We start from the raw sequence: 15,794 nt of genomic DNA, 5'->3' as shown, positions 1-15,794 counted from the left end.
AGACCGAAAATCTACAAAATCTAGAAGAATACCACATACAGACGTGAAATATGTTGAAAAGAACTCTGAAAATATAGTATTTTCATTTTTAAACACAAATAATCAACGCAGAGGATCAGAAGATCAGACTTCTAGCAACAGGCCTGCTGGAAAATTGGAGGGAAAGTTTAAAACAGGAAAAGAACCACCTATCCTCAGAGGGAGAAGCAGTGAGTAGGGATGCACCGAATATTCGGCCACCGAAGATTTTCGGCCGAAAATGGCCCAAAAGAGCATTTTCGGTTTTTGGCCGAAAGACTTTTATCACCGAAACAACACGGCCGAAATGTTGTGATGATGACGCAAACAGAAACCGCGACCTGAACGTGCACCTGCATAGCGCAGACCACGAGCTCCCCGCGACATTCACTTCACACCAGTGAGAACATTCTCTCTCTTCTTATTCCTTTATTCGCAGCACTAAAGCGTCTCCTAACAAAGAGATTGAGACGGACCACGAAGTGAGAACAAAGAAAGGTACAGTCTTATAGAGTCTGTTAGCACACGTCTCACTGAGATCTTTTCGGATCCTCTGCACTTCATCGCGAATGTGCTTGATCCGCGTTATAAAGATCATTACTTGGATGCGGAAATAAGGCAGCGCGCACGAGAAATGATACAGGCCGCGCTGGATGCGGAGAACCCGCGTGGAGACGGAGAAGCGCCAAGCGCAGGAGACAGATCAGAGCGCGGAAAAAAGACTCGTCTCTTGGCATTCACCCTCGTTGTCTGATATTTTCAGTGAAATTCTGCAAGAAAGTGCCTCAAATAATAATACATTGGCTATTGTTCTAGTTCTTAGGCTACTATATATGTGACATTTTATTTACAGTAGCCTATATATATATATATATATATATATATATATACACACACACACATATATATACATATACATACATAATATCAGATTGTAGCCATATTTCTGCTAGATTTTCTGCTAGATTTCTGCTTTAATTTGATAAAACAGTGTATTTAAATAGGGGCAGGGCATAAATAATTTTCTCAAATATTTCTCAAATGTCAGGCAGATGACAAGCTCAACTGCTCAACAGCTAGATGGTTATCTGTCTGAAGTCCCCATCCCCAGAAGTGATAACAGTCTTGCCTACTGGAGAAGTAATGCACTTTCTAGTCCTACAGAGAACAATTCCAAATGCACTTGACCTAAATGCACTTTGTTTTTATGAGAGAACAGTTCATTTTAAAACCTTTCTGCAGGCCAGTAGGCCTGTACATTATTATTTAATATTCACATGAGTGGGATACATTTTTAGTTTGAATTTTATTTTATACTGTGCATTGTTGCAATGTGCTTAATAAATATTGCATAATTTGTAATTATGTATTTTTATGTTTTTTATAATTTATGTAATTGTAATTATCTTTGAAACTTTAATATTAATTTATGCAATTGCAATGTCTTAATTTTAGTAAAGTTAGTACATGGTCATAGCAATAAATGCAATGGAATAATTGGCATAATTTCTTTCGGTGTTTCGGTTTCGGTTTTCGGCCTTGGTTTTCTCTTTTTCGGTTTTCGGTTTCGGCCAAGAATTTTCATTTCGGTGCATCACTAGCAGTGAGTACAACTAAAATTGCACTGGAAACCTTTTTTTTGGCTCTTTGCTTATTTTTTTCAAATATAAGGGCATAAAATTGATCTTTTTATATTTTTATAAGCTAAAAATGCTAAAAAGCTAAAGCTATGGCTAGCCCACACTCTGACATTCCTCAATGTATCAATTTAACTGAGGCAGAGAGAATCAGCCAATCAGAGCAGCAGCTGCAATCAGCCCACTGCCATATGCAAATGAGCTCCCCCCTCACCAGCATACAGTACCCCTCTGAGGTGAAATCCGACACCGCTAGGAAAACCTACAAGCAGAAACTTCTGACAAACAATCCAGAGACTCTGTTTGCAGATCTGTTCAAAACTGGAGAAGTCTGCAACCTCATTTTCTTCTCTGATCACCCCAGCGCCTGGCATAAAGCCATCATCAACCATTACCCCTCTGTAAAGAAAGAAGGCATCTGTAATGGCTGGAAAGTCAAAATCAGAGAACCGCATGACCCTGACAGCACAGTGATGACCGTGAACATCTACAAAAATGGTACAGTCATGATACAGGGGGACCTGAAAACATTCCAGGCGGACTACAGAACAATAGGTGAAATCGTGAAACATGAGAAAGCTGTACTATCTGAAAGCTGGTCATCTGAGCAGAATCCACCGATCAGCACCTCAGACCTCAGACCCACTCCTGCAGAAGCTGAGCACATCTCGCCCTCCCTGCTCAGAGCTATCCCTCTCCTACAGGAGCACTTCACCAAGCTAGAGATGGAGATGGTGCAGCTCAGAGAAACTGTGCTGAAACAGCAGCAGTCGGACACATGTGCAGCTCACAATGAACTCCAGCAGAACACCGAGCTCTTAACTCAGAGACTGTCAGCCCTCACACAGCAGACGAGGTAGCTTCAGACAGAGAAGGACAGCTATCAGTGTGAGCTGACCGCCCTGAGACTCCAGCTAGAGGACAGAGAGCAGTCCACAGCAGAGATGAGGCAGCAGCTGAGAGAGATCCAGGAGGAGAGAGAGCAGCAGCGCAGCGAGATCCAGGCCCTGAGAGAGCAGCTGAGAGAGCTCCTCCTGGCCAGAGAAGAGCCAGAGCAGACCCACAGAGCTCAAACACTGCCCTCCAGCCCAGAGTCGCCGAACACAGGGAGTCAACACCCAGCCCACAGCGCAGAGAATCCCAACCCAGCCCGCTCGCAGCCGTCACAGCGCCCCCTGCCAGACTCCTCAACACAGCAGCCCTCGTCTCACAGCAGCCCAGCACCAGCCAGCACAGAGGAACCCGAAATAGCTCTACTCATCGATTCAAATGGCAAATTCATCGATGTAAAGAAACTGTTCCCCCAGCACAGAGCTGTTAAACTCTGGTGTCCCACCACTGACAAAGCCCTGGAGCTCCTGACAGAGTCCCAGCTAGGCCGGCCCAGCCACATCATCATCCACACGGGCACCAACGACCTGCGGAGCCAGCAGGACCGAGTGTCGAACTCCCTCAGAGCCGTCGTGGATAAAGCTAGAGAAACCTTCCCCAACTCCAAAATCATCCTGTCCACTTTACTTCAGAGGAAAGATTTCCATCCCAACACAATTAATAAAATAAACTCCAGAATCTCTAGACATTGTGCCCTCCTGCCCAACATCCACTTGGCCCACCATCCAGACCTGGACACTGAATGTCTATACGACCACGTCCACCTTTATAAGAACCTGGTACATATCCTCGCAAAGAGACTCAAAGATGTCACTCTATACAGGACCAACCAGACCAGAACCAGGAGCAGAACCAGCCCTAACCCAGCCAATCCATCGAGACACACTCCAGCAAACTACATCCCAGTCCACAGCTCATCTAGAGCCCCGACCGGACCTCCACCCAGAGGTCCACCGCCCGGAGCTCCAGCACCCAGACAGGACCCCTACAGACAGAGACCGCTCTACAACAGCCCCACAGCTCCAGCAGCTGAAGCCCGTCCACAGCAGAGCCCGGCCCAGCCAGGCAGAATGAGCTACGCCCAAGCTGTCAGCGGAGGAGCAGACCACCCTAACGCTGAACTCCACAACATCCAACACATGCTGAGTATCATCTGCTCTCACCTACTAACACACAGTGGACAGTGGTAAACAAAAAAACTATTATTCTGTGGTATTAATGTACATTTAATATGGAATTGTTGATGTTTTGAGTTTCTACCACAACCTTAATCACATCTTTCATTCTTCTAATTTTAATCTGTAGTAATTTTGCATCATTTCTTTTTTCTCAAAATAGCAAACAAACCATACACATTAATTTAAAAGTTTACGATGAAATCACTTAGTTTTTCTACGTGGAATATTCAAGGTCTAAACTCCTCAGTCTTTGGCCTAAAAAGTAGACATTCTGATTTTATGAAAGAACTACAAGACCTAGATGTGATCATCTTACAGGAAACCTGGTGCAGAGGAGATGCGTTCACTAGCTGTCCCTCAGGATACAGAGAGATAATATTACCATCCGTCAAACTCTCATCAGTCACACAAGGGAGAGACTCGGGAGGGATGATAATATGGATTAAATCTGAACTGCCCATAGAACTAATAAAAAAAGAACAACATCACTTGTGGCTTAAAATACAAAAAGGAATGATATCAGCATCTAAGCCTGTTTTCCTTTGTGCAGTTTACATTCCACCCCTCGAGTCTCCGTATTTCCAAGAGGAAACTTTCCAGAACATAGAGAGAGAAATCAGCCATTTCCAGGCCCGGGGAAATGTGCTGCTTATGGGCGATCTAAACGCCAGAACAGGAGCAGAATTAGATTTCATCGAATCGCACGGTAGCAGATTCATCACAGGCAATAACCACTTATTCCCTTCTCACCCCAGCAGACAAAACTGTGATGAAACCGTGAACGCTCACGGACGGCAGCTGCTGCAGCTCTGCCGAGGACTGGCTCTGTACATCGTCAACGGGAGACTGCGAGGGGACTCGCTCGGCCGATACACCTACAGCTCAGCTCTGGGGAACAGCACTGTAGACTATACCATCACAGATCTCCAGCTTTCCTCTCTGAGAGCATTCACAGTCAAACCCCTCAAACCTTTCTCAGACCACAGCCAAATCATCCTCTATATAAAGCAATCTGAAACATCACCCCAACCAATTAGGACCCCATATCAAATGAGCAAAATAATGTCTTTCAAATGGACAGAAACCAGTGCCAGTAATTACAGCACTGCCGTCGAATCTTCAGAAATACAATCCCTCATACATTCATTCCAAATACAGGAATACCCCAAAAACCAATTTGGCATCAATCAGGAAGTACAAGACCTAAACAACATATTCTACAAAACAGCACAAAAAAGTAATTTGGCAATTGTTAAACCAAAGAAAAAATATTTAGATACTGACAAATGGTTTGATTTGGACTGTAAGGCTCTGAGAAAAAACCTCAGAAACTTATCAAATCAAAAACACAGACAACCAGATAATCCGGACCTCCGCCTTCTTTACTGTGAGGCACTAAAACAGTATAAAGCCACACTCCGGCGGAAAAAAGCACAGTTTCTGCAAAGCCAGTTTGAAGAAATTGAAAAATCTATAAACTCACACAAATTTTGGGATAAATGGAAATTGCTATACAAACCAAATCAAGAAGTTCTGGCAATCCAAGATGGGGAGAAGTGGAAAAACCACTTCCAGGAATTATACACCCCAACTGAAATTCAAAATTCTAATCAAAATGAAATAATTAATAAACTAGACAATTTGGAAAGATCAATTAAAACAAACCAAAACCCTTTAGATTTCCCCATAACAATGAAAGAATTGGAAGAAAAATTAGGAGTCCTTGAGTCCAAGAAAGCCTGTGGTGTAGACAGCATCCTGAACGAGATGCTGAAACACACAGAGCAAAGCTTCAGACTGGCCATGCTCAAACTGTTCAATGATGTTCTGTGTGTAGGGTTCTTCCCTGAGATCTGGAACCAGGGCCTCATCAGCCCCATCCACAAGAGCGGAGACAAACTAGACCCCAACAACTACCGAGGCATCTGTGTGAACAGTAACCTGGGGAAGGTTCTCTGCAGCATCTTAAACGCCAGACTTTTACACTTCCTTATGAAGCACAATGCCTTGAGTAAATCCCAAATTGGCTTTCTTCCAAAATGTCGCACATCCGATCACATTTTTACATTACAAACACTAATTGACAAATATGTACATCAAAACAAAGAACAAATTTTTGCTTGTTTCGTTGATTTCAAGAAAGCATTTGATTCAATCTGGCACGAAGGATTATACCTAAAGCTTATCGACAGTGGAGTAGGGGGAAATTCTATGATTTGATCAAATCGATGTACACAGCCAGCCAATGCGCTGTCAAAATTGGAAACCAAAGAACCGAATTTTTCCCCCAGGGGCGCGGAGTGAGACAGGGATGCAGTTTAAGCCCCACCCTCTTCAACATTTACATCAACCAATTGGCCAATATGTTAGAACATGCTCCCTTTCAAGGTCTCACTCTCCACGACACAGAGATCAAGTGTCTACGCAGACGACCTGGTCCTCCTGTCGCCCACTAAACAAGGGCTTCAGGACGGCCTGGATCTGCTGGAGGATTACTGTCAGTCCTGGGCCCTGACCGTCAACCTCCAGAAGACTAGAGTCATGATGTTCCAGAAACGCTCCAGATCTCAGGGACCAACACACACATTCACACTCTCACACAGAACCATTGAGAGCACAAAAGCATACACCTACCTCGGCCTGAAAATAACTCCAACTGGTAACTTTACTTTGGCTGTGAATGAACTCAAAGAGAAAGCTCAGAGGGCTTTCTATGCCATAAAACGATCAATCAAAATTGACATCCCAATCCAAATTTGGCTCAAACTTTTCAAATCAATAATTGAACCAATTGTTTTATATGGCAGTGAAGTGTGGGGTCCTTCTATAAAATTAGATTTTTTAAATTGGGAAAAACATCCGATTGAAACTCTACAATTACATTTCTGTAAAAGAATACTCAAAGTCCAAAGAAAAACACCAAACAACGGATGCAGGGCAGAATTGGGCCGATACCCTCTCCTCCTAAACATCCAAAAAAGAGCCATCAAATTCTGGAAACACCTGAAAACAAGCGACCCCAACACGTACCATTATAAAGCCCTGAAACACCAAGAGCTGAGCGTAACGAGGAGTCCCCTGTGCCAGCTGGTGCTGAGACTGACTGAGCTCTCTCCTGCAGAGATCAGCTCGCCTCAGCACACACACACACTCACACACATTCGGCCTGCACAAATTATCAACACAGAACAACACAAGTACATCACCCATTGGACAAACACCATTCAAAACCAACACAAACTGGAATGTTATTCGGCACTAAATCGAGAGTACACTGTTGCGAGCTACCTGAGCACAGTGAATGATGTGAAGCTCAGGAAAACCCTGACGATGTACAGACTCAGCGAGCACAGCCTGGCCATCGAGACGGGCCGGCACAGACAGACCTGGCTCTCCCGGGAGGACAGACTCTGCTCGCACTGCATTCTGGGAGTGCCGGAGACCGAGCTGCACTTCCTCACAGAATGCCCCAAATACCAACACATCAGAGACCAATATTACCCCAAAATGAATAAGATATTTCCCCAATTTAACACCTGTAATCCAACCCAAAAACTTAGATTCATCCTTGGCGAAGAAGCCAAATGCTCCAATTTAGCAGCAAGATTTGTAGCATCTCTCCACATCCTGAGGGACGAGCAGAGCAGCAAACACCCAATGAACACACACACACACACACTCACAGCCTAACACACCAAATCACACACACACACACACTCACACACACACACTCACAGCCTAACACACCCAATCACACACACACACACACACACACACACACACACACACACACAGCCTAACACACCCAATCACACACACACACTCACTCACAGCCTAACACACCCAATCACACACACACACACACACACACACACTCACAGCCTAACACACCCAATCACACACACACACACTCACAGCCTAACACACCCAATCACACACACACACTCACTCACAGCCCAACACACCCAATCACACACACACACACACACACACACACACACACTCACAGCCTAACACACCCAATCACACACACACACACACACACACACACACACACACACACACACACTCACAGCCTAACACACCCAATCACACACACACACACACACACACACACACACACACTCACACACAGCCTAACACACCCAATCACACACACACACACACACACACACACACACACACACACACACACACACACACACACACTCACACACAGCCTAACACCCCATCAGACCTACACACATGTATATAATGTTAAATTCCAAGTTCAGTGTTAGTTTATTTTAGCTTTTGTGTTTTATGTACATGATTTCGGCATTATAATCCTTCTTATTTTATTTATTAATCTTATAATATTATGTTTTATTTTATTTTATTTAACTATTATTATAATGTTTGGTGAAGTTAATGTTCAAAATCAATTTCTATGTTGTTTTTTGATGCTTTGGCAATACAAAATGTATTTTTTTGTCATGCCAATAAAGCTTTCTGAATTGAATTGAATTGAGAGAGAGAGAGAGAGAGAGAGAGAGAGAGAGAGAGAGAGACACTTAAACACTGTGTGAGAGAGAGAGAGAGAGAGAGAGACACTTAAACACTGTGTGAGAGAGAGAGAGAGACACTTAAACACTGTGAGAGAGAGAGAGAGAGAGAGAGAGAGACAGAGAGAGACACTTAAACACTGTGTGAGAGAGAGAGAGAGAGAGACACTTAAACACTGTGAGAGAGAGAGAGAGAGAGAGAGAGAGAGAGAGAGACACTTAAACACTGTGAGAGAGAGAGAGAGAGAGAGACAGAGAGAGAGAGACAGAGAGAGACACTTAAACACTGTGAGAGAGAGAGAGAGAGAGAGAGAGAGAGACACTTAAACACTGTGAGAGAGAGAGAGAGAGAGAGACAGAGAGAGAGAGACAGAGAGAGACACTTAAACACTGTGAGAGAGAGAGAGAGAGAGAGAGAGAGAGAGAGAGAGACACTTAAACACTGTGAGAGAGCGAGAGAGAGAGAGACAGAGAGAGAGAGACAGAGAGAGACACTTAAACACTGTGAGAGAGAGAGAGAGAGAGAGAGAGAGAGAGAGAGACACTTAAACACTGTGAGAGAGAGAGAGAGAGAGAGAGAGAGAGAGAGAGACACTTAAACACTGTGAGAGAGAGAGAGAGAGAGAGACAGAGAGAGAGAGACAGAGAGAGACACTTAAACACTGTGAGAGAGAGAGAGAGAGAGAGACAGAGAGAGAGAGAGAGAGACAGAGAGAGACACATAAACACTGTGTGAGAGAGAGAGAGAGAGACACTTAAACACTGTGAGAGAGAGAGAGAGAGAGAGAGAGAGAGACAGAGAGAGACACTTAAACACTGTGAGAGAGAGAGAGAGAGAGAGAGAGACAGAGAGAGAGAGAGAGAGAGAGAGAGAGACAGAGAGAGACACATAAACACTGTGTGAGAGAGAGAGAGAGAGACACTTAAACACTGTGAGAGAGAGAGAGAGAGAGAGACACTTAAACACTGTGAGAGAGAGAGAGAGAGAGAGAGAGAGAGAGAGACACTTAAACACTGTGTGAGAGAGAGAGAGAGTTACGATGGCAGTTGGCAGCAGAAATACCAGCTCCTGATTTCAACATCATTTTTGCCAGATAATGGATTTTTTCATGAACCAAATCATAATTAGTTAATTGGACATTTATTTGTGAACAATAGAGGCAGAAGATTTCTAAGGTAAGACCTCTTAAAAAGATTGTCATCGACTAAAAACGACATATAAAGTCACTGTAGCAGTTAACTGTTAGCCAAGCTGACATTCTGTGACAGTTAGTTCAGTTAGAACAACATGGGCCTCACTAAAGCAGAGGCATTTTTCAAAAATGAAGAGGAGTTGGAGATAATCTATCCAGCAGAAATTAAATCTACAAAAGACAAGAAAAAGATGAAAGAGATTATGCTGAGGGAGAACCCAGAGATTCTGCTATCTGACTACAGTGGAGCAGAAAACAGCAGAGTGCTGTGTAACCTGCTGTTCTTCACTGAACAGACATCATCCTGGCACACCGTCCTCTGCTCAAACATGACATGTGTGAGGAAAGGAGGCATCAGCAAAGGCAGACAACTCACTCTGGAAGGAGAGAACGACACAAAGCTGACTGTGAATCTTTACCATAATGGCACAGTCATGGTCCAGGGAGCAGAAACCAGCCTCAGTGAATTCCAGAGGAGCTTCAGAAACCTTAAACACCAGGTTCAGAAGATAAAACAAGATCCTGAAATGAAGAGCCACACAGTGCCCAGCACCAGCTCCGTTACCATCTCTGACAGCAGCTCAGGAACTCCTCAAACACACAGACACTCCAGCACTCCTGCGTCTCCTAAGATCAAGGCTTTGAGAGATAACATCGCTGAGCTGGAGCAGCACTTCTGTCTGTTTAAAGAGGAAACTACCAACAGCCTCCATCATCTGCTAAACCTGACCAGCCACCACAGTGTGCAACAAATACAGCAGCTCTGCTCTGCTGTAAAACAACTGGAGGAGGACAATCAAGAGCTGCACCAAGAGCTGAGGAGGGTGAGAGAAGAGAACAACACAGCCACACACTGGAGAGACTGCTGGAGGAGACCAGAAACCAGCTCCACACAAGACAACACCAAGAGAGTGTCAGCACCCAAACACACAGCACAAACACCACTCAACAGCAGCAGTGTGTCAGCTCACCGTCTCAGAGCTCCTTCACTCCTGCAACCGCTCACAAGCTCAAGAGGAAAGAGAGCAGCAGCAGTACACAGAGTCCTCCACCTGCACCATTCAGGAGCACCAGCAGAGAACAGAAGAGTCAAGACAACATCATTATACTCTGTGATTCCAACGGCCATCATCTCGACCCCAGACGACTGTTTCCGGGGAGATCTGTGAAGAAGTTCTGGTGTCCCACGTCACACTCAGCTGTGAGGCTGCTGCGAGACGGTGGGTTCGGTGCACCGTCACACATCATTCTCCACACCGGGACAAACGACCTCAGTGCTAGAAACATAGATGTCACTAAAGCCCTGACCAACGTAGTGCAAACAGCTAGCAGGATCTACCCCAGAGCCAAAATCATCATCTCGACCCTTCTACCTCGCAGAGACGTGCCACAAAACATCATCAACTCCATCAATGAGAAGATAGCTGGAATCTGTGCTTCAATGACAAATGTCCACATAGCTGACCATCAGCGCATCACCCATGAGCATCTATATGACCACATCCACATCCATCGAGAGGGAATGAGACTGTTTGCTAAGAGCATCAAGGAGACAGCCCTGCGCCCCCCTCCGAAGACGCTCGGTGATCACGAGGAGAGGGTAAGAGTGCTTCAGTCAGACAGCTACGCCGCTGTAGCAGCAGGACGAGCTAGAACAGACTCCAGAGACCTGATCCAGATCAAAAACATGCTGAAAATGATCTGTGACAACCTACTAGCTTAACTACTAGCAGTGTGTCTGGAGTTAAAAACTATCATTACTTCTTAATTACTTTTATTTCACTTATTTCTACTTGTTTACTTTCAAATTTGACAATTGTAAAACTCATTCACTCGTGATGTGTTTATATATATATATATATATATATATATATATATATATATATATGTGTGTGTATATTTATATATATATATATATCCTCTTTGCTTTTTTTTTTTTTTTTTTTAATTGATGAATTTATATTTTAAAACATGATTTGTTCATGAATTCATACATTATTCTGGTAAATGCAATACTTCCCAATGTCATCGTTTAAAATAACTAGTTATAATATTCAAGGAATGTTCTCTTCAGCTTTTGGAGAGAAAAGTACCAATCCTGATTTTATTAACGCTGTACATAGTTCAGACATAATTATTTTACTTGAGACATGGAGTCGTTTAGACTCTCAAACCTCCCCCCCCTCACACTACAGAGAGCTGCGCATCCCCTCAATCAAACAGCCTGATGTTAGAAACGGAAGAGATTCAGGAGGAATCAGAGTCTGGTTTAAACACCATCTGTGGCAGTATATTCAGCCCATGAAAAAGGGAAAAACACACATTTGGATAAAAATTCAAAAAGAGATTTTGTGTTTAGATGAGGACCTGTACCTGTGTTCCACATATATCCCCCCATATGAGTCGCCTTATTATAATGAAGACATTTTCTCAACCCTACAATCAGAGATCAATTACTTCCAGTCTAGAGGTTCAGTTCTATTAATGGGGGATCTGAACGCCAGAACGGGGAAGGAACAGGACTACATCAGCTCTGATGGGGACAAATATATTAACAGTTCACTTCATCATCAGCAAAAAGGTTTTACCAAAACACGCCAGAATTATGACAACACGATTAACAGACATGGAAAACAAGTCCTGCAGCTCTGCAAAAGCCTGGGCCTGTACATAGTGAATGGCAGAATGACGGGTGACTCTCTGGGCCGATGTACATACAGCTCACATCTGGGCAGCAGCACAGTAGATTACGCCATCACAGATCTAGACCAGAGTCAGATCAACTATTTCACAGTGATGCCACAGCTGCCATTATCAGACCACAGTCACATAGTCCTCAGTCTCAACAGGTCAGGGAATCATCTGCCATCTTCTGAACAGAAAGTTCAATTATATCCGCTCCCCCCCAAATTTATATGGAGTAAAGACAGTCCTGCCCAGTATGAAGCTGCGCTCCACAGCACCCACGCTGAGAACATGATAGACTCATTTCTCCTGACTACATTTAGTGTAGAGAAGAGAAGTATCAATTTAGCAACTAAACAGTTAACTCAAATCTTTTCTACAGTGGTCAGAAAAGCCCTCAGAAAAAGAACAAATTACCGATGTAAAAAAGAAATCGCTAAAGATGCTTGGTTTGATAAAGATTGTCAAAAACTAAGAAAAGAATTAAGATCATTATCAAATAAAAAACACAGAGACCCTGCAAACCAACAAATACGAGCCACATATCAAGAAATGCTCAAACTATACAAGTCACTATTAATACAGAAGAAAACTGACCACATAAAAATTAAAATAAACAAAATTGAAGAAGCAATCGATCAAAATTCTTTTTGGGATTTATGGAATAATTTAGATAAATCCAAAGAGGCCAAACACCTTCCCATCTATGACCCAAACATCTGGACTGAACATTTCAGAAAACTCTATTCTCTAAACGAACCAACCCTCGCCCAAAAACATCTGACCTCCCAACTAAATAACCTGGAATACACGAGAAAAGAGCAGCTCAATCATTTAGACAAGCCCATAGAATTAACTGAACTGACAGAGAAGATGAAATCCCTCAAAAATAAGAAATCAAGTGGCTTAGATGGAATTTCTAATGAAATGCTGAAACACAGCAGCCCCAAACTGAGACTTGCTATCCTAACATTATTCAATCTCTTATTAAAATCTGGACACTTTCCTGAGATCTGGAAAGAGAACGTGATAACCCCGATTTTTAAACAAGGTGAAAAGTATGACCCAAATAATTATAGAGGCATCACAGTGAGCAGTAACCTCGGAAAACTATTCTGCTCCATCATCAATGAGAGATTAATTCAGTTCATCCAAGAACACAAGATTTTAAACAATTGTCAAATTGGATTTATGCCAAAACAGAGAACTTCAAATCACATTTACACACTCCACACACTCATAGAAAAATATGTTCATCAAACAAAACAAGGAAAAATATTTGGCTGCTTCATTGATTTTAAAAAAGCCTTTGATTCGGTATGGCACAATGGACTTTTTCTAAAACTGATTCAGAGCGGAATAGGAGGAAAGACATATGACATCATAAAGGACATATACAACGGGAACAAATGCTGTGTCAAGATCAACGACAGACGTACTGATTATTTCAGTCAGAACAAAGGAGTGCATCAAGGCTGTAGCCTCAGCCCGACTCTGTTTAATATCTATATTAATGAACTGGCATCAGCACTTGAGAAGTCCCCTTGCCCTGGTCTGACCCTCGAGGGCAGAGAAATCAAATGTCTCCTGTACGCTGACGATCTTCTGCTCTTGTCACCTCATGAAGAGGGGCTACACCAAAGCCTCTCGCTTTTAGAAGATTACAGTAGAGACTGGGCCTTACCAATAAACATGGAGAAATCCAAAATTATCATCTTTCAGAAAAAACCTCGGCTTACTGACAAAAAATATAGTTTCACAATCGGGGGAACACTTCTTAATCATGTGACGTGTTATAATTATTTGGGTCTCACTATCTCAGCTTCTGGTCAGTTTGACCTGGCAATAAAACATCTGACTGATAAGGCACGCAGGGCTTATTACACTATTAGAAAATCTTTGTTCAAATTCAACCCACCTATTAAATTATGGCTAAAAATCTTCGACAGCATCATCAAACCCATTCTTCTATACGGTTGTGAGATCTGGGGCCCCAAATTTAAATTAAACTACACATCGTGGGATAAAAGACCCACTGAAATGTTCCACCTGGAGTTCTGCAAGAACATCCTGGGACTTCACAGAAACGCCCCTAGTCTCGGCTGCAGGGCAGAACTGGGCAGATTCCCTCTTCTAGCAGAGATCCAGAAGAGAACAGCCAAGTTCTGGTTCCATCTATCAGACACACGGACAGATGATTACCATCACTGCGCTCTTATGTACAGGACAGGACACCCAGAGAGTGACCCCACGCACTATTTAGTGGAAAAACACCAACTCAGCTCAACCATTCAATTAAGACACGCAAAAGTTAAAGAAATTGTAAAACTAACCCAGGAAGAATACATCTATGATTGGCAGGTCAAAGTAGAACAAATTAACAAATTAAAATACTTCTATAGATTAAAGACTGGCTATCAATTGGCACCTTACTTGATCAAAATTAAAGACTATAGTAAGAGAAAGCTCCTGACGAAGTATCGTCTGAGTGATCACCGTCTGTGTGTGGAGACGGGCCGACACAAACACAGCTGGAGAGAGAGAGAGTGTGTGTGTGTGTGTGTGTGTGTGGAGACGGGCCGACACAAACACAGCTGGAGAGAGAGAGTGTGTGTGTGTGTGTGTGTGTGTGTGGAGACGGGCCGACACAAACACAGCTGGAGAGAGAGAGAGTGTGTGTGTGTGTGTGTGTGTGTGTGTGGAGACGGGCCGACACAAACACAGCTGGAGAGAGAGAGAGAGTGTGTGTGTGTGTGTGTGTGTGGAGACGGGCCGACACAAACACAGCTGGAGAGAGAGAGAGCTCCGACTGTGTCCTCACTGCACAGAGAGTGTGTGTGTGTGTGTGAGTGTGTGTGTGTGTGTGTGTGTGTGTGTGGAGACGGGCTGACACAAACACAGCTGGAGAGAGAGAGAGCTCCGACTGTGTTCTCACTGCACAGAGAGACTCGTAGAGGACGAGCTGCACTTCCTCACACACTGCAGCAAATATGAACACATTAGAGACAAATACTTTACCCAAATAGCTCAAATTCTGCCAGAATTCAGGCAAGCAAGCGACATTGACAAACTCAGTTATATTTTGGGAGAGAAAGAGAAGTGTGTCCAGCTCGCAGCGCAGTATGTGTCCTCCTGTCACATCATGAGGGACAAAAACTAAACTCCTGTACTTAAGCAATGCTCTCTGTAAATATTTACCCTGTATTCACTTTTTTTGCTTATTTATTTATTTATTTATTTTGTGTGTTATGTGATTATATATGCACAATATGGACATGAATAGGTTTTTTTTTTTTTTTTTTTTTTTTTTTTTACAATTATTATTTATTTATTTATTTTATTATTATTATTATTTTTTTTATCTACATATCTATATATCTGTATAACTTGTTTACTGTTTATTGCTTTGGCAACATTGTGCTGTTTCACAGTCATGCCAATAAAGCTCATTTGAATTTAATTGAATTGAATTGAGAGAGAGAGAGAGAGAGACTTAAACACTGTGAGAGAGAGAGAGAGAGATGAGGAACACTTTCTGCTCTTCTGCTCTAAATACACCAGTATAAGAGAAACCTTTCTGCCCAGGTTTGAAATCTTAATTCCATCATTCTCTGAACTGAGCGACACTGACAAAATGTTCTTCTTACT

At 43.0% G+C, this 15,794-nt stretch overlaps 2 protein-coding genes across 3 annotated transcripts in view; one reads left to right on the top strand and one right to left on the bottom strand.

Moving 5' to 3' along the window:
* LOC132139432 (dmX-like protein 1) overlaps positions 1-15,794 on the top strand; it is a 244,292-nt gene that overhangs the window by 29,518 nt on the left and 198,980 nt on the right. The window lies entirely within an intron of this gene.
* The window catches only part of LOC132139430 (transmembrane emp24 domain-containing protein 7-like), a 39,568-nt gene that overhangs the window by 5,520 nt on the left and 18,254 nt on the right, over positions 1-15,794 (bottom strand). The window lies entirely within an intron of this gene.

This window comes from Carassius carassius, unplaced genomic scaffold, assembly GCF_963082965.1.
Source record: "Carassius carassius unplaced genomic scaffold, fCarCar2.1 SCAFFOLD_70, whole genome shotgun sequence".
NCBI classification, from domain to species: Eukaryota; Metazoa; Chordata; class Actinopteri; order Cypriniformes; family Cyprinidae; genus Carassius; species Carassius carassius.
The sequence above is the reverse complement of the archived record's forward strand: the minus strand, read 5'-3'. Positions and strand labels throughout refer to the sequence as shown.